Below are 20,078 nucleotides of genomic sequence, written 5' to 3'. Positions count from 1 at the left end.
GTTGCTGTGTGTATTCCTGGCTATACTGGAACTCACTTTGTAGACAAGGCTGGGCTTGAACTCACAGAGATCTGTCTATCTCTGTCTCCAGAGTGCTGGGTTAAAAGCTTGCGCCAGCAATGCCCGGGTACTCATCACCTCTCTTAATGCTGTGACAATGGAACACCATAAAGGAGGAAGGTATTACATACGGTTTAAGGCAAAATACATATCAGTCTACCATGGCAGGGAAGGGATGGCTTGGGACTGTAGTAGCAGGAGCCTGTGTCTACTTGCTTACATCTGGGTGTTTCAAGAAGCAGATAACATATAAGAGGCAAAGATGGTCTAAAAGATTCAAGGCTTCACACATTTTCTGACCCACTTCCTCCAGTAGAGTCTGTCCTCCTAAATGTTTCCCAGCCTTGCAGAATAACACCATCATCCAGGAAGCAAGGCTTCACACGCACAAGGCTGAGGAGCTAAATTTCACATTAAAATATTGGTGGTTATAGACCCATGGTTGTAGAACTTTAAGCACATCTTTCTGTGTGTTAGAGAAGCTTTGCATAAATATGACAAACCTTAATTACAGCATGCTTGCCTCTGGTTGAGAGGTCAGGACACAGTCTCAGGTGCCACCATCTCCTCTCTTCTTGAGAAACTCATCTCTGTCCCCAGAGACCCTCCCATCTTATGGCTTTAAATCCGGATGTCTCTGAAGCTGAACCTAGTACTTTAGACATAATCACATAAATATTAATATCTCTCAAAGGAACATACCCTTCTTTTCTGTGAGTTAAAAATGGAAGAGCTCTTCTTATGACAAGAGAACTTTAAAGATATGTCTTGAATTGCCTTGTAGCACACACTGTAATGAACTGTTTTGGTCTCATTTCACTCAAACGCACTGAAGTTCTTGAAGTTTCATCTATTTATGTTTTCAATCCTAAACCTTTAATGTGGCTCCTGCTATGTAACTACTCATTAAAATTTTCAAGTGAAAATAGGAATCAATAAGTGTCATTCTGTTCGATGTTAACTCCCTGGTCTATGTGAACAAAACTCATGTGCATTTGTAGCCTTCTTGTACCATGCAGAGCTGCCTTTTGTGCAGGGGAGGGGGTGGTTTTTAATTCCCACTGCAGCACTGCAAGTAAGAACCTATCATCATCCCTGTTTTACAGATGAGAAAGGGAATCCCATAAATATCCTGACTTGTGAGGATGAAATACCGTAAAACAAACTGGCCGACAAATTCTCTCCCTGCTGGTGAGCTTCCTTGGTGATGGAAGACACTGTACAAGCTGAAAGGGGAAAAAAAGCATCAATGGTCTTACCCAGTGCTGGATCCCGCATGCTGCTTTATTGACCTGTGAGGCAAGATGTGTGCCCACTTGTAATATCAGTCAGACTGTTTTTAGAGGTAACCAACTGCTCTCTTGATTGGACTTGAGGTAGGCTCCAAAGGAAGGAATTGACATCTGATACTGAAAGCATGGTTAAAAACCATAGCTAGAGAAGTCATAGGCCTTAGGGGAAGAGCCTGTTGTTACAGATAATCTAAAGTTCATGTTTATATTTACATAACCAGATTTGTGTTACTCTCAAACCTTGCTCAGAGAAGCATCTCATTGGAGTTGGTAGGGGTTAATATAGAGATGCCACTGTCCAAAGGGCATCTTTGTGCTTAGTTGTAGAGGGAACATCTCTACCACTATACCATCTATACCACTACCCCCACCAAGGCTCAGGGACCATCACAGAATAGGGGTAAGAGCTAGAGGACAGAGAAGAGTGCTGTGAAATGCTCTTCTCCAGACAAGACATGGCTGCTGCACACATGAGCTGCCAGCAGAAGTGGTCACTTGAACAAAATGTGTTCAAGATCAAGTCAGCATAATAAAGCTGCATAAGATCCTCCCTCTAACTGAAGAGCTATTAGCATTTAACGGTTGCTGAAGGAGGGAAGTCACTTTCCTTTTGGAGTTGTTCCTGGCAGGTTGCCTATGTAGTGGATGGCCTCACAGCCATGCACATATATGCAATGACAATTGGACTCATTGGGTTATAAAATTTTTAAAAAAGCCTCATAAACTTGGAAGGGGATTTGCTGGGGGTGGACTCAAGTGGAGGAGTTGGAGTGAGGGAGGAATGAGAAGGGTATGATTGCATACATGTGAGAGGCTTTTAAAGAGTAAAACATTTTTTTCTTGAATGAAGCAATGATAATAAGAACAGTAGGAATATTTTTACTTTTAAATATATAATCTTAATGATGTCATATTCTACCTGTGTTATTTAGTATAGTTTTTAAGTTAATAATAAGATCATATCAGATTATCAGATTTTAAATCCTGAGGTTGAATTCTCCCTAGGTTTAGAAATATTCCTCTCATTTTAGTCAAAAAAAGAGAATCAATACATTTGTGTCAGAGATATATGTAGGAACAACATAGAATTTTGGAACAATTTTAAGATGCTTTGAAAAATTATGCTTTTTGTGCCAATTTGGTACAATATTTTGAACTTTTCATTTCCAACACTGAATTACTTGACTTAATCCTCCATTTTGGATGGACACTTCTTATTCCTTTCTGCTATTTAATTCCCAGGCCTGTCTATAGCCATTATTTTAATTTCCAATCCTACTTCTTAAATTACTTTGCTTCACAATATTTTACCTACATTTTAAGAACTCATTAAAATTTGACCACCATCACGAAGATTTACTGGACTGCTTTGACTTTTCTCAGTCACTCATATTTTATTTGTTCCATGCCATTTAAATGAATGCCTCACATTTTAGTTTTGCCCTGTTTTGATGTAACCTCTATAAGGTTCTGGTATTCTTACAATGTTTTCAGAATTGACTCACTAAACACTAGTGTTCTTTGCCTAGTTGTCTAGTCTATTTCCATTTGTTTCCCATACTTCAGGTTTCTCCCCTATATCAGTATTCTTCATTTTTGACTTTTGGGAGTTTAAAGACTACATTGAATTATCATTCTGCATACTGACTGCTACAGTGTAAAAGTGAAATGTCTCCCAACAGGGTTATGTGTTGATCACTTTTCCCTAGATGATGGTGCTATCTGGGGAGGTTCTGGAGTTGTTAGGTGGGACCTTGCTTAAGGAACTAGTTATTTGGGGCTATATCTTCCTCTAATTCCTACCTGTATGTTCTTTTCTCTCTCAATGTGATCTCTGTTTTGATATGACTTCTTCCACATTTCATGATGATGAAAATTCAGAATCTATGTACCAAACCAGACTTCTCTTTCATCAAAATTGTTTTCTCAGGGATTTCTATTTCAACTAAGCAGATGTACCTATTTCACTTACTAACCCCTAACTGAAGCCTTGTTTTGTATGTGTTAATAATTTTCCCATTTTTTTATTTGAATTAGAAAACAAGATTGTTTTCTAATCTCAGTTCCCTCTCCCTCTCCTCCCCCTTCCTCCCACTTACTTCTCTACCCCATCCACCCTCCACTCCCCATGCAGGGTAGGGCCCTCTACATTGGCTCCCCAAAGGCTACCACATTATCCTGGGCAGGCCTAGGCCCTCCCCATGTGTCCAGGCTGAGAGTGCATCCCTTCACATGGGATGGGCTCTCAAAGTCCCTTCTTACACCCGGGAAAAATACTAATCCAGTAACAAGGGCCCCCTAGAATACAAAGGCCTCCTCATTGATATCCATGTTCAGGGGTCTGGATCAGTCCCATACTGGCCTCCGAGAGAGCAGTCTGGGGTCCATGTGCTCCCCCTTGTTCAGGCCAGCTGTTTCTGTGGGTTTCACCAGCCTGGTACCAACGCCTTTGACCTTCATTCCTCCCTCTCTTCAACTAAGTTCCAGAGTTCAGTTCAGTGTATATCTGTGGGTGTCTACCTCTGCTTCCATTAGCCACTGCATAAGGCCTCTACAATGGTATAAAAAGTAGTCATCAGTCTCATTATAGGGGAAGGGCATTTAGGTTACCCTCTCCACCATTGCTTAGATTGTCAGTTCGTGTCATCCTTGTAGATCTCTGGAAAGCTCCCTAGTGCCAGATCTCTCCTCAGACCGATAATGGCTCCCTCTACTATGGTATCTCTCATCCTGCTCTGCTCTATTATTCCTCCAACTCAATATTTCTGCTCCTCCATTTCCCTGGCTCCTTTCCTCTTCTTCACTTATTCTGGCAGCTTCCTCTCCCCTACCCTCATGCTCCCAATTAGTTCAGGAGTTCTTGCCTCTTCCCATTCCTGGGGTCCATGCATTTTTCCCTTAGACTCCTTCTTTTTTCCTAGTTTCTTTGGTGAAGAGGATTGAAGGCTGGTAATCCTTTGCTCTAAGTCTAAAATTCATATGAGTGAGTACATACCATGTTTGTCTTTTTGTGACTGGGCTACCTCACTCAGGATGGTTTCTTCTAGTTCCATCCATTTACCTGAGAGTTTAATGATTACATTGCTTTTTTTCTGCTGAGTAATACTCCATTGTATAAATGTACCACATTTTCTCTATCCATTAAGGGGCATCTAGGTTGCTTCCAGGTTCTGGCTATTACAAACAATGCTGCTATGAACATGGTTGAACATATGTCCTTGTTATATGGATCTGCATTATTTGGGTATATGCCCAAGAGAGGAATTGTTGGATCTTGAGGTAGACTGATTCCATTTTTCTGAGCAACCGCCATACTGATTTCCAAAGTGGTCTAACAAGTTTGCACTCCCACCAGCAATGAAGAAGTGTTGATTTTCGCCACATCCTCTCCAGCATAGATTGCCATTGGTGTTTTTTATTTTAACCATTCTGGCTGGTATAAGATGGTGTCTCACAGTTGTTTTGAGTTGCATTTCTCTGATGGACAAGGATTTTGAGATCTTTCTTAAGTGTCTTTCAGCCATTTCAGATTCCTCTGTTGAGAATTCTCTATTTAGTTCTGCACCCCACTTTTTAATTTCATTGTTTGGTGTTTTGGTGGCTAGCTTCTTGAGTTCATTGTATATTTTGGAAATCAGCCCTGTCAGATGATTGGATGGTGAAGATCTTTTCCCATTCTGTGGGCTGTCGTTTTGTCTTACTGACTGTGTCCTTTGCCTTACAGAAACTTCTCAGTTTCAGGAGGTCCCATTTATTAATTGCATATCTCAATGTCTGTGCTACTGGCGTAATGTTCAGTCTAGTCTCCAGTGCCAATTCATTCAAAGGTGTCTCCCACTTTCTAGAAGATTCAGTGTGGCTGGATTTATGTTGAGATCTTTGATCCATTTTCACTTAAGTTTTGTGTATGGTGACAGATATGCATGTATCTGCAATCTTCTGCATTTCTGAATCCAATTGTGCCAGCACAATTTGTTGAAGATGTTATCTTTCTTCCATTGTATAATTTAGCATCTTTGTCAAAAATAAGGTGTTTGTAGGTGTGTGGGTTAATATCAGGGTTTTCAATTCGATTCCCTTGGTCTATCTGTCTATTTTTGTGCCAATACTAAGCTGTTTTCAGAACTATGGCTCTATAGTAGAGCTTGAAGTCAGGGATGGTGATGCCTCCAGAAGATCCTTTATTGTACAGAGTTGTTTTGGCTACCCTGGGTTTTTTGTTTTTCCATATAAAGTTGAGTATTGTTCTTTCAAGGTCTGTGAAGAACTGTGTTGGGATTTTGATGGTGATTGTATTGAATCTGCAGCGTACTTTTGGCAAGATTGCCATTTTTACTATTTTGATTTTACCTATCCAAGAGCATGGGAGATCTTTCCATTTTCTGCTTATCTTCTTTAATTTCTTTCTTTAAAGACTCAAAGTTTTTACTGTACAAGTCTTTCACATTTTTGGTTATTGTTACCCCAAGATATCTTATGTTGCTTGTGGATATTGTGAAGGGTGATGTTTCTCTGATTTCTTTCTCATTGGATTTATTATCTGTATATAGTAGGGCTACTGTTTTTTTTTTTTAGTTAATTTTGTATCCTGCTAATTTGCTGAAGGTGTTTATCAGCTGTAGGAGTTCCCTGGTAGAGTTTTCGGGTCATTTATGAAAACTATCATATCATCTGCAAATAGGGAAAATTTGACTTCTACTTTTCCAATTTCTATCCCTTTCATCTCCTTTTCTTGTCTTATTGCTCTAGCTAGAACTCCAAAGACAATATTGAAGAGATATGGAGAGAATGGACAGTCTAGTCATGTTCCTTATTTTAGAGGAATAGCTCTGAGTTTCTCTACATTTAGTTTGATGTTGGCTCTTGGTTTGGCATATATTGCTTTTATCATGTTTAGATATGTTCCTGTTATTCCTGTTCTCTCCAAGATTTTTATAATGAAGGGACTTTGGATTTTGTCAAAGGCTTTTTCAGCATCTAATGAGATGATTATGTGGTTTTTCTTTTTCAGTATGTTTATATGGTGGATTACATTGATGGATTTTCATATGTTGAACCATCCTTGCATCCCTGGGATGAAGCCTACTTCATCATAGTGGATGATTTTTCTGATGTGTTCTTGGATTTGATTCATCAATATTATGTTGAGTATTTTTGCATCAATTATCATGAGGGATATTGGTCTCTAGTTCTCTTTTAGTTTTATCTATGTGTGGCTTGGGTATCAAAGTGATTGTAGCCTCGTAAAAGGAGTTTGGCAATGTCCCTTCTGCTTCTCTTATGTGGAACAATTTGAATAGTACTGGTATTAGCTCTCGTTTGAATTTCTGGTAGAATTCTGCAGTGAAGACATCTGGCCCTGGGCTTTTTTTGGTCGAGAGGCTTTTGATGACTGCTTCTATTTCATTAGGTGTTATAGGTCGTTCTAAACTGTTTATCTGTTCTTGTTTTAATTTTGGTAAGTGATATCTATCCAGAAAATTGTCCATTTCTTTTAGATTTTCAAATTTTGTGGAGTATAGGTTTTCAAAGTATGACCTGATGATTCTCTGCATTTCCTCAGTGTCCATTGTTATATCCTTCTTTTTCTTTCTGATTTTGTTAATTAGCATGCTCTCTCTCTGCCTTGTGGTTAGTTTGGATAGAAGTTTGTCTATCTTGTTGATCTTCTCAAAGAACCAACTCTTCGTTTCATTAATTCTTTGTAATGTTTTCCTAGTTTCTACTTTATTGATTTCAGCCCTCAGTTTGATTATTTCCTGGCATCTACTCCTCTGTGGTGAGTTTGCTTCTTTTTGCTCTAAAGCTTTCAGTTCTGTCAACTCTCTAGTGTGACTTTTCTCCAGTTTCTTCATATGGGCACTTAGTGCTATGAACTTTCCTCTTAGCATTGCTTTCATATTGTCCCATAAGTTTGGGTATGTTGTGTCTACATTCTCACTAAATTCTAGGAAGTCTTTTATTTCTTTTTTATTTCTTCCTCAACCCAGGAATGGTGCAATTGGGTGTTATTCTATTTCCACCAGTTTGTAAATTTTCTGCAATTTGTATTTCAGTTGAATTCTAACTTTAAAGCATGGCTATCTGATAAGATTCTTTTGTATCTGTGGAGGTTTGCTGTGTTGCCAACTATGTGGTCAATTTTTGAGAAGGTTCCATGTGGCGCTGAGAAGAAGGTCTATTCTTTTGTGTTTGGATGTGATGTTCTATAGATATCTGTTAAACCCAGCTGGGTCATAACTTCTGTTAGATCCTTTGTTTCTTTGTTAAGTTTCTGTCTGGTTGTCCTGTCCAGTGGTGAAAGCATGGTGTTGAAGTCTCCTACTATAAATGTGTGTGGTTTTATGTGTGGTTTGAGCTTTAGTAATATTTCTTTTAGAAATGTGGGTGCCTTTGTATTTGGGGCATGGATGTTCAGGATTGAGACTTCATCTTGATGGACTTTTCCTGTGATGTGTATGAAATGTCCTTCTTCATCTCTTTTGATTGATTTTAGTTTGAAGTCTAATTCGTTGGATATTAGGATTGCTACACCAGCTTGTTTCTTGGGCCCATTTGATTGGAAAATCTTTTCCCAACCCTTTACTTTGAGGTAACGCCTGTCTTTGAAGTTGAGGTGTGTTTCTTGTATACAGCAGAAGGATGGATTCTGTCTTCATATCCATTATGTTAGCCTGTATCTTTTTATGGGCAGGTTAAGACCATTTACGTTGAGGGATATTAATGTCCATTGTTGGTTCTTGTTTGTTTTGGATTTACTGTTGCTGGTGTCATTGTGTGTGTATTTCGCCCCTCCCGTTTCTTTTCGTGTTTGGTAAAATTGGATTATCCATTGCCTATGTTTTTGTGAGTGTAGTTATCTTTATTGGGTTGCAGTTTTCATTCCAGAACTTTCTGTAGTGCTGGATTTGTGGATATGTATTGTTAAGTATGGTTTTGTCGTGGAATGTCTTGCTTTCTCCAACTATAGTGATTGAAAGCTTTTCTGGGTACAGTAATCAGGGTTGGCATCCATGTTCCTTTAGTGTTTGTAGGATATCTATCCAGGACCCTCTGGCTTTCAAAGTTTCCATTGAGAAGTAGGGTGTGATACTGATAGGTCTGCCTTTATATGTTACTTGGCCCTTTTCCTTTGCTGCTCTTAATATTTTCTCTTTATTCTGTAGGTTTGGTGTTTTGATTATTATGTGTCGAGGGAACTTCTTTTTGTGGTCCAGTCTGATGTTCTGTAAGCTTCTTGTGCTTTCATAGGCATATCCTTCTGTAGGTTGGGGAAGTTTTCTTTTATGATTTTGTTGAATATGTTTTCTGTACCTTTTAGCTATATTTCTTCACCTTCCTCTATACCTATTATTCTTAGTTTCGGCCTTTTCATGGTGTCCCATATTTCCTGGATATTTTTTGTTAAGCATTTGTTGGACTTAAGGTTTTCTTTGGTGGATGACTGTATATCCTCGAGCGAGTCTTCAACAACTGAGATTCTCTCTTCCATCTCTAGAATTCTATTAGTTATACTCACATCTTTAGTTCCTGATCGTTTATCCAGCCTTTCTGTTTCCAGCATCCCCTCATTCTGTGTTTTCTTTATTGTGTCTATTTCAGCTTCTATGCCTTGAACTGTTTCCAGTGCTTCCTTCACTTGTTTGGTTGTTTTTGCTTGTCTTTCTTTAGATTCTGTAAGAGATTTGTTTACTTCTTGAATTTTTTGGTTTGTCTTTTCCTCCAGTTCATGTAATTTTTTGCTTGTTTTTCTCTTCTATTTCTTTAAGGGATTTTCTTGTTTCCTCTTTAAAGGTATCTATCATCTTGCTGAGATAATTTTTGAGGTCCATCTCTTATTTATCCTCTGTTTTGGGCTTTTCAGATCTTGCTGGTGTGGAGTCCCTAGAACTGGTGGTATCATATTGGTCTTTTTGTTTTTGAGTGTCTTCCCATCCCTTCTTCCAGTGAGTGCAGGTGGGTTCTCTCCCTCTTTCTGGTGGCAGGCTGAGGGCTCAGTCTCTGGCAGCAGCTGGATGGCAGAGGGTGGTGCATGGACAAGGGTGAGGTGTGTCCAGACTCAGGGTGTGACTTCCCGGTCTTGGCAGGTCCACTCTTGTGGGGAGTGAGGGGTTTTAGGCTGAAGCCAGCAGGGATTGATGGGAAGTTTGGGGGGCAGAGCAGCATCCAGACTCACCTGAGGCTCGAGCGCCCACTGCAGGACAGAGGGCGGAATGTGGACCTAACTGAAGCCTTTTTAAGTGCTAGGAACCGTTGAGTTTTTTTCATGTAGTGACTCTGAAAATCCTGACTTCATCCCTGAGATATGTGATTGTTCACTTGTCAGACATGGGCAATGAGCAGAGATAGGCCATCAGGCTTCCATGGGTCTTCCAACTGGTAAATGACTGAAAAATGGATGGAACCTGAGTGATAATCCCTAAACACTCAAGTAGCAGCTTCAGAAGGTGAAGGGTGTTTTACTGTTGCTTGGATGAGTTCCACTTGTCTGTCAGCACCATCTGTATTTTCTGAGATGAACAGAATGAGTGTGTGATGACCTGGTCCTAATGTTGAAGGATGCCAGCTCCCTGTGTTGTTCTAGCATGTTTCCTGGCTGTTCCATATCCCTGTTCAGGATTGTCTTCCCATATAATACCATGATTCAGTTTTAGATGCCTGACAATTCCATGAAGTGATCAAGAATCCCCAGGTAATGTTACCTACAAATGGGACACTTACTGCAATTATCAATGTTACACAGTAGCAGAATGAGAATAATAATTTTTCCATATGCATGTATCAAACTATTCAATGTCATTTACATTAGTGGATATTCATGAAGTGAATCCCAATTGAACAACACATACTGTGAAAAAGGAGTTGTAATTTCTACATTGATTTTTCTCTTAGACAATAAGAAAGAAGAAAAATGTCCTGCCATAATGTTTGTGAGTCTAGCATTCTGGAGTCAGAGGCAGGGGATTGCAAATTAAGTTCAGTAGAGGCTACAGAGCAAATTATAGACTACCCTCAGGACTGTATAGTTATATTGTGTCTAAAAGCAATAGTAGTAGAGGATGAGGAAGAAAAGGACAAGAAGGAAGTCAAGGGAGAGAAGGAGAAAGAAGGAGAGGATGTGGAGACTCAGAATGGTATGTGGGCAGCAAATGATGCAATGTTTTCTTTCACCAGTCATATTACACTCGAATTGTAAAATATTCAGGTCATTACCAGTTAATGCAAGCACATAAGTAAGTTTTTATTGCCTGTGTTATGTAAAATAGCTTTCTACTCCTGTGATCTCAGCACATGTTTCAGAATAAAGAGCTATGGACTGCAGGCTTTGCAAACTTTGAACTCAATCACCTCTGTTCTCAGCCACTGAATTCTATTCTGCTCAAATCTCTGTTTCTATAAAGGGCTTGCTGAATTTTCCATGTGAAGCTGCAAAGAATTTCTCATCATGAAAGGTTACTGTGGCCACAGGGAATCAGTGTGTACCCCAAATTCCATAGTAGCCCCTAGATTTTCATCTGCTTATTTCCTGGCTCAGTCTGAGCAGGGCTCTGGTACTATGACTTAATGGCTCCACAATCTTCCCAAATTTGGCAGAACTTCCTGGAACACCCTTGGAGAATGGCATCCCCTGCTTCGTGTTAATTCGAATTCACTGGAAGCATTTGTGTCAGGGCTGGAACCCATGAGTCATACTTGCTGATCAAAAGGGAGACTGTGGGAAGGAATGGACTTGCTGAGCCTCCAGGCTTTCAGTTAAATGCAAAGAGTGGCTTCTGGGTGACCAATGTCTTAACCCACATGGAATTTTCATGACAGTTATTTTATATTTCCAAATTTCACACTAGGCACATGTAAGGTGCAATCCATTTTGCCAAATTCCACTTCTTACGTCAGCTATGGGCTTCCTTCCATCTCCATGAGGAGTCTCAGCATGGTTGAGACAGAAGTAAGAATAGTCTATACTCCAGCAGTGATGCAGGAAGACAGTAAGCTCCTTTGTAACTCTGAACAGCTTGGATGGTACCACTGCCTTCATGAATCTAATAAAAAGCTATATGCTCACAGCTGTCTTTCCTGGATACAATACTTTAAAGCTCTGCAAGTGTGTATCTGGGCCCATCTACCAGTTTGATACAAGGTCCATGCTCAGCTTTTTTAACAGCTGTATTGAGAGATTTGGTCAATGAGCCATTAAGCAAGGCATAATCAGCCTTCTTTGTTGTTAAACAGACCCTGGATAGAAATGAAAAAGTTGACTTCAGTGCCCGGTCTCTTCTGTTACATGAAAAAAATGTATATGCTGAACTTCCTTCATACACAGTTCATCATATATTAGTTATCTTTTCTCAGCACTGTGACAAGACATCCCGTCCCCAAATAACTTACAAAAGAATGAATTTAGTTGGCTAATAGATAAGAAGATACATTTCATCATGGAGATGTAAGAATGGTGGCTATAAAGGTTTTAGACAGGGTAGTATGAACTTGTGCTATGGTAGGTTACATTTTCATGGCTGATGGCCTCTCAGAGCTTCCAGATGAGAAGCAGAGGTAAGCTGCAATCTTTAAGACGCACACTCTAGTGACTCACTCCTACAATGAGGTCTCAACTTCTGAAGGTTCTACAACCTCTGAAAAGCATCACAAGGTGGGAACAAGTGTTCAAACATGAGCCTGTAGGAGACCATTCTCCTCCAAACTATAACACTCTTCCCCCTGGCCTCCAAAGGCTCACGGCTATCTCATAGTGAAAATTGCTGCACTTAAACTTGAGATGTACCTGCAGTTTTAATAGTTTAGACATTGCTATAAAGTCCAAAAATCTCTTCTGACTAAAAGTAAATTCTCAATTGTGTATCCATGCAACATAGAATAAAATAAGAAGTTACATATTTCCAATATGCATTAGGGCAAAGTAAACTTTCTCAGTCCAAATGGAAAATTAAGAGAAAGCAAGAAAGTTTTGGACCAGAGCCAAAAATCCAGCACATCAAACAATAATCCCTCTAGCTTCTAGTGCAGCATGAGTCCTGGCATCATTTGACATCCAGTGGTCTTGGGTAACCCTGTTCCTCTGGAGCTCTTACCTATAAAATACGTATATCCTCTCATGAGCTGTCTTGACTAGATGCCTGTAGTTTTTCTCAACAAAAATACTAATTTCCAGAATCGACACTATTCCAAGGTTTCTGTACACATTGGTTTCTATGGGCAGATCTTCAGGAGCTGCAATCTCACTATACTTAGGCAGCTTGGCCATACTGGCCATCTGGAACCTTACCACCAGTCTCACAGTCCAGCATCTCTTCCCATCTGCACATCTGCAAAACTTGCACCATGTGAATGATAACACATCCTGCTTCCAACTCAAGAGGTATTGGGGATGCCCCTGGAGCATGGTATCAGTGGGTTCTCAGTGCTTTACAGCTAAACTTGAGAAAACTTTTCCATATGTGGCTATTTTGGAACAGAACATCCTTTTGAGGTAGTCTCTGTTAGGTACTTGTTTTTTATGAACTGTTTCCCAATGGAAATTTAAAAATATGGGATTGAACTTTTTCATTTTATTGAAAATGGTTTTTGTCTCAAATAATATATTTTGATTATAGTTTCCTCTCCCTCTGTTCCTTCAAGTTCCTCCTCCCTTCCCCTACAATCCAGATCCACTACCTTTATTTTCATTAAAAATCAAACAGGCTTCTATAGAGGTAACAACAAAATAAGATGAAATTAAATAAAAACAAAACTATAAGAGAGAAATTAACTCATTAGAATTGTACAACACAGATAGAAGGAAAAGAGCCCAAGAGAAGGCACAAGAAATGGAGGCACACTCACGGGATGGGAACTGCACTTTTATATCCTGCAGTCTCCTACAGGCAACATGCCTTCAAGACTTTCTTGTCATCATCTCAGTGACAAGTGCCTGGCTTCTCCTCAGTGGTACTTATCTCTCTTTTTTTTAAATTTATTTTTGTGTGTGGTTGATTCTCCTTAAAACTATCTTGTCCATTTTAAGATAATTTCACATGTGTATACAATGTCATTTCATCACTACTAACTCCCATTCCGGCTCCAACTTCTCCCAGATACTGCTGACACCCACATCCCAATTCGCTTTTCCTTGTAACTCAGAGTCCAGTTGCAGCTAACAGTATGTGCGTAGGCATAGGCCCATCCTCTGGCACATGGGCCATCAAGAAGAGATCATATTCTTGAAGAAAACTGACTCACCCCGCCCCCAAATCATCAACTGCCAAAAGGTCTCAGTTAAGGTTGAAGATTTTGGAGGCACTCGAATGATAACTGATTGGATTTTATGCGAGTCTTATGTTGGCAGGCAGGCTGCTGTGAGTTCATGAGTACACCAGCCCTGTGATGTCCGGAAGGCATGGTTCTGCAGTGGTCTTCCTTGACGTCTCTCTCCTACAATCTTCCCATACTTGTTTAGCAATTATAGCCTCTTAGCCTAACCTGCCCTTATCAACCAAGGTGATAACTTAAGTTCACACTCTTCTCTTGACCAAACTGTACAAAGTATAAATATCTCTCTGCTCCTTCTTTTGGTCACTCATACTTTAAATCTGACCAAGGTTACTAAGCAATAGTCATGCTACATTTTGAATTAGGATGCCTTAAATTTCTTTCACCAAACAAATTAGGCCATTGCTTTTGGATTCAAACTCACACAAGTTTTCAGAACATAGGCAGATTACAGCAATGTTATTAGTCAAAATGTGGCATGAATAATTTCTATCTTAATTCCCAATAGAGCTCTCTTCTTAAACCCTTTGAGTCTGGTCTTTAGTCTCTGTATGTCTATCATCATTCTGTTCTTCCAAACTCCCATCTGATCTACTATTAAGCTCTACTTAAGTCTAGGGTTTCTTGTACATGTGGTTCCAAATTCTACTGCATTCCTTCAGCAAATTTGTTCCAAAGACTGATTAACTACATGGTAAGATTTATTACAGCAACAACCCCACTTATCAGGATAAATTTTCTGTGTAAGCCATCTCTCTCAGTCCTATGATAGAATGCCTAACAAAGGCAAGGGAAAAAAGGCTTAATTTGTCTCACAGTTTAGAAGGTAATTCCCTCATAATATGAAAGAATGATGATTTGTGTGGCTAAGTCCATGTTGGCATGATCGTATAACATGCTTTTTGACACCTCAGTAGCAGACTGAAAGCACAAGGCTAATAACAGGTGAAAAGCTGGGCTAACCTCCATGGTCCTTCAGTGACCAACTATGGAAGGTCCTACAAGTTTTCCAAACAACACCACTAGCTGGGAAACAAGTATGCAATTACATTAACTACTCAGTAGATTTTCTTTACAAGCAAATCTTAACACACTATAATGAAAATTGAAAATGAGAGTCACCCTTCTTTGTGACATAAGTCACATCACATACTTGTACTAATTGCAAGGAGTAAGAAGATGAAACTTATTCACCTAGAAACATTTCTCCAGTGGTCCAGGTCACAGCATGAACTATTTTGAAGCATGAACTATTACTTTCCTGGAATTCAATGTCAAAACACCACAATTGGCTTAAGTATGAGAAATGTATGATTTCATAGTTTTGAAAATGGGAAGTCCCAAGTCATCTAGGTGGGAGGTGGCTGTAGACAACCTCCTTTTGAAATTCTCCACATCCTCCTATGATTTTCCCTCTGTGTCCTGACCTCCACTCCTTATCAGTATAAGGGATGAACATTCACTCTAATGATTTTATATTACCTTAGTCCTCTTTAAAATGTTTACTCTAAGTGTAGTCAACTTCTGAGGGCTAAAGATTTCATGATAAGAAAATTGAAGAGACACAGTTTACCAGATAACAATGTGTTGTGTGGGTGTAGTTCCTTACTTCATCAGGAAGTTTCATCCAGTTGAAAAGTTTAGGAAATAACCTTCAAGCCCTTAGCAGCTTGGATTATGACTCAAATGAACAAACCACATAGGGTTCTTTGTTTTTCTGGGCCTTCACAGACACATCACAAAAGGAGCCCTCACCCTAAGGACTCTTTCCTGGTAAAGGTCAGGCATTCAGCCTCCCTTCCTATCTCAGCTCAGACTGTAGGCCTCCAGTCTCTCCTCTCTGGCCCGCAGCATTCTGTAGTAGAGAAAGCTAGTTAGAGAAGAGGAAAATAAGAATAAGGAGAAGCAAGACTCCTTCTATCACAGAAACCTCTTTTAAGGACTCTGTGTAGTGATATTTTTGGCAAATGATGAACAGTTATTAGAGAAATGTTGGAAAATATGGACAAAATGGAAGGAAAAATATATCACATGTGTTAGTTGTGCTTACCAACAACAACTATTCATTATTTTGAGGGTGGGTATGTATTCAAGCTTTGTTTTGTGGGAATTTTCAAAGAAAAATCACCATTCAAAGCCTTGTATACATTTATATACATTTCACAATAAGGGGGTTGCCTACTGAGCTCACTTTTGCATGTAATTAAAATATATTTAAAAATCAGTTGATGGCTGTGTGATATTTTATCAAATAGAGTAAAATAATTCAGTCATTCTCTTGGTAGTGAACATTTGTCAATAGTTATTATATATAACTATATAATAAATCTTGTTGCGCACACATCTCTAGAGGTGAGTTATATAATCTATTAGGAGATATTTCTAGAAATTCAGTAACTAGATCAAGGACCATAAAAAATTTTAGGTAAATCATTGTTCATTGAAAATCCCCTTTGAGGATTTTGTACCAGCTTAGAGAAGTGCCCAGAGTTAATGGCAATGCCCACCTACCTGAAATTTCAGACCAAAATGACAGATCTACTAAAAGGAAGATGAAGGAAAGGGCTTGAAAGAACGAAGAAATACGAGAAGAAAATAAAATCTTTGAATTTGTTAAGCAAAAATGTTGAGCCTGGGACTAGAGAGATGGCTCAGCAGTTGAAAGTACTGTCCACTCTTCCAGAGGACCGGGTTCAATTCCCAGTACCCACATGGCAGCTCACAACTGTCTGTAACTCCAGTTCCAGGGAATCTGACACCCTCACATAGACATACATGTAGAGAAAATGCAGATGCACATAAAAACAATAAAAATGAGTAAATAAATGTCGCACCTGAATGTTTTAAATTTTGAATGTATTTTCTTTATTGATCAACTGAGGAATTTTTCACTGGCTGTTCAACCTCTATGAGTAATTCTTCTGCTGTTTGTCCATTGGAAATAATTTTGGAAAGAACCATATAACTACGTCATGGTATATGGCTTTTTAGTTTCTTTTTCTTTCTTTTTTATTGGTGGGGGGGTTTCCTTAGTTTCTTATGTATTTCCAAGTGACTTCATAATAGCATTTCTTTGTTTTCTTCATGCTTTTTACTTTACCCAAAGATGTGACATTGCAAGCTGTTGCATGAGCTTTATCTTGGCTGTGAGTGTGGAAGTTGGAAGAGACTCTAGATGCCTGGCCCCAAGAGATAGTGGGACGTAGGAGGACAACCACTTACAAAGTTTACTAATCAATAAAGAAAGGTTCTGGGGTATTATTGCTGATCTGGAGTAGTTATCAAGTATCTACAACTTGTTTTAGAATTTCTTCCATTGATTATCCATGCAGAAAGTCCAATTTTCTTCCAGATAGTAAATATTCTTCTCTTAGAAAACAAACAATAACAACACATCCTATTGGTACCTTAATTTGTAATGTTTCTGCATTTTCAATTTAATTCTTCCTTGATTAATGTTGCACATAAGATGCATAAACTGTTTAATCAATTTTCCTTCAATTTAGTCCATGAATTTTATTAAGTGCCATTTATTGAAGGGGTTGTGATATCCTTGATATTTATTTAGATATTTTCTTAGTATTTGCTTCTGGAAAAACAAGTATTTTCCCAATAATTAAATCCTTTACTCTTGTGTTGGTATCAAAGAATTTTAGTCCCTATGGACCCAATAGACAGTTGTTATTCATTGTCCACACACACTTTTCCCCTTTATCTTATTCGTTGGAAATTGAAATTTTGCTTGATTTCCTAATTTATGAGAATCCTGACCAGATTCCAGAGAGGATCTGGCAAAAAATGAAGATACTCCTGGGAAGAAAACTTGATTGAGGACTATAGGACACGGCTTGGCTAACAACAGTGGGAGAGAAGGTTCTTCAGCAGCTGTTCAGTGAGGACTGCCCATGGTTTGCTCTCTTGATTCTGACTGTGCTTGGCCTTTAGGCCCTGTTTTTGTGCTGGGCTATTCTTCACACTCCCTAGAAACTGTCTCAGAATAGCAATAGTCTGTATGTCTGATCAGGTCTCTTAACATCCTATAATTACCTCTGGATTACATTAGACTTCTAGTCTCTCACAATCTGATACATTTTTTTCCCATTGGTAGAAAGTTTTGTAGTACTTTTGATTCTTTATAGCAGCCTCAAACAATTTACAAGAGAATATTTAATGAGTGCAGAATACAACCAAACTGTAGGCAGACTTTTCCCAGCCAACTAGTTCCCAAATAACCACACAGAAAATTATTAATCATAAATGCTCAGCCAATAGCTCAGGCTTGTTACTAGCTAACTATTACATTTTAAATTAACCCATATTAACCCATATTTCTTATCTATGCTCTGTCAGGTGGCTTGGTACCTTTTCTTAGCAGGGCAAGTTCATTTTCTGCTTCCTTTACTTCTCCCTGTGACTCCCAGACTCTTCTTTCTTCTTTGCTATCTCCTTTTGTCTGCCAGTCTCACCAAACCTTTACCATCTAGGTATTAGCCAGTCAGCTTTTTTTTTTTTTAACCAATCGCAGTGACATATATTAACAAAGTGTAAAGGAATATTTCACATTTCACCATTTTTACATAATTAAATGGGAAGGTTTTAACTTTAACATGGTAAAATTGTATACAACAAGAACATTTAGCATATAAGAATTGTAGTTACACTACCCAGTCCAATTGCATTTGGCAAATTTAGAGAAAATACTATCTATATTATGCTTGTGAGTCTAAAGTTTTATACCTAATTTACCTTTTTTATCACAACCAAGGAAATTTTAAGCCCAATTATTTTGTGTTTAATTCCATCTTTCTGTCATTTTTCTTAATTTTGGAGGTTGCCTGCTCTGCACTTCCTACTTACTCAGGTAATAGTATAGGCTTCTCAAGTGCTTGATGGGCTTGAAGACTAGGTAGTTACAGTTACAGCTCTCCTTGATCTTTATAGAAAGTAAAACTTTTAGATGCAAAACTTTTGATTTTTCAGCAGAGGACAGTTGCTGGGGTATTTTCTTTATTTTTCAGACTACAAATTGGCTGGACATTGTGAATGCACTTCTTACTTCTTGTTGTATATAGTTTCATTTTATTAAAGTTAATACCTTTTCTTTCTTTTTGGATAATACCTGATAATTATTCTTATTGTATATAGTTTTGCCATGTTAGAGATAGAACCTTTCCTTTTTATTTAAGCAGAAAGGGGGAAATGTTACAGGAATTGTATCTATGTTGTGGCCTGATGTCCAATTAGAGTCAAGAGGTGAGGTTCATATTCAGCTGGTTGGAAAGGATCATAGACTTTTCCCCAGACTCCAAAAAGAGAGACCTCTAGGGAAGAGGAGGCAGAATCAGGAGGTTGGGTGGGCCTTTTTGAGCCATGAAGCAAATAGTGGCAGTATGTGTCATGGTCATTGTATTTGTCTCAGGTTCTTATCTTTATATTTGTCCCTGAGGTTTATTCTGTAATAAATGGCAAAAAAATCACAATACTGAACATTCGAATTTTACACTAAAAAAAGTTAAGTTAAACAGCTATATGTTGCTAATGGCTACCACACAGTGGGAGTTTGATTCCTAGCCCAGCCATTATGCTTGGTTCTTGCAAAAAGCCATCCACATGGAAGTCAAGCAACCCAATTAAAGAATAGCATCATCTGTTTTTGGGATATGATCAGTGCAGTCATTCCATACTTCCAGAAAGAGCACAGGGCTTTGACATAAAGAAAGATGATTCCCTACATGTGCACTGATGAGTCAGTGGAGGATAGCATTGACAGAAACTAACTGTGCCCAGATCAACACACATGTACACACAAGCTCTACTATTAGCACTACCCATAGGTGCTCTTACCCCTGTACCTCTTCACTTTCCTTTCATCCCACCCCCTTCTCACATCTCTCTTACTACTGTCAATCATTTAAAAGAACGTTTCTCATTGATCAGGTTGCTCAATGCAAATCATGCTGTTTATATAGATTGATATCTCAGATAGGTGATTATTCGCTTCTTGACATACAATCTAACAGGGTAGCCTCTGACACCAGACTCTGCTCACCCTAACCTCAGAGTACCATCTGTCTTCATATGACATTTACTGCTGCCAAATCTTGTTTCCCTCCCCTGTTCTCTATCTTGAAGTCTAGACTATTAAGCCAATAAACAATAAGTTGGATAAGTGTTGGACAAGGTGAGACTTGGAGTGTCATGCAACTCAGATCATTACAGTTCAAGGGATTTTGCAGGACAGACATAATATGGCTACTCTGTTGTAGTATCAGAATATATAAAATAAATGAAACACTGGAGTGGGGCCTAAGTTCCAGTGGCACTCAGAGTCTAGTGATTAAAACAATGGGCAGTCCACACTGAGCAGCAGCTATGGACACCTCAAGTTGACCAGCTCAAATCCAACATGTCCAAGGATAGAAGCCTCCCTTTGCTGTGACCCACTGAGTTTTGTTGACTCTA

General features: G+C 38.9%; 1 long non-coding RNA gene across 1 annotated transcript in view; it reads right to left on the bottom strand.

Moving 5' to 3' along the window:
* Positions 1-42: 42 nt before the first annotated feature.
* LOC103161316 overlaps positions 43-20,078 on the bottom strand; it is a 28,116-nt gene continuing 8,080 nt past the window's right edge. Inside the window, exons 5-6 of the long non-coding RNA XR_003483345.2 lie at positions 1,215-1,286; positions 43-715 (exon numbers count right to left, since the gene is read on the bottom strand). This is a non-coding gene — a long non-coding RNA (uncharacterized LOC103161316). The remainder of the gene's footprint in view (positions 716-1,214; positions 1,287-20,078) is intronic.

The sequence above is a fragment of the Cricetulus griseus genome, chromosome 3 (genome assembly GCF_003668045.3).
Source record: "Cricetulus griseus strain 17A/GY chromosome 3, alternate assembly CriGri-PICRH-1.0, whole genome shotgun sequence".
In the NCBI taxonomy this organism is placed as follows: Eukaryota; Metazoa; Chordata; class Mammalia; order Rodentia; family Cricetidae; genus Cricetulus; species Cricetulus griseus.
Note: the sequence above shows the minus strand (reverse complement) of the source record. Positions and strands in the feature narration are given on the sequence as shown.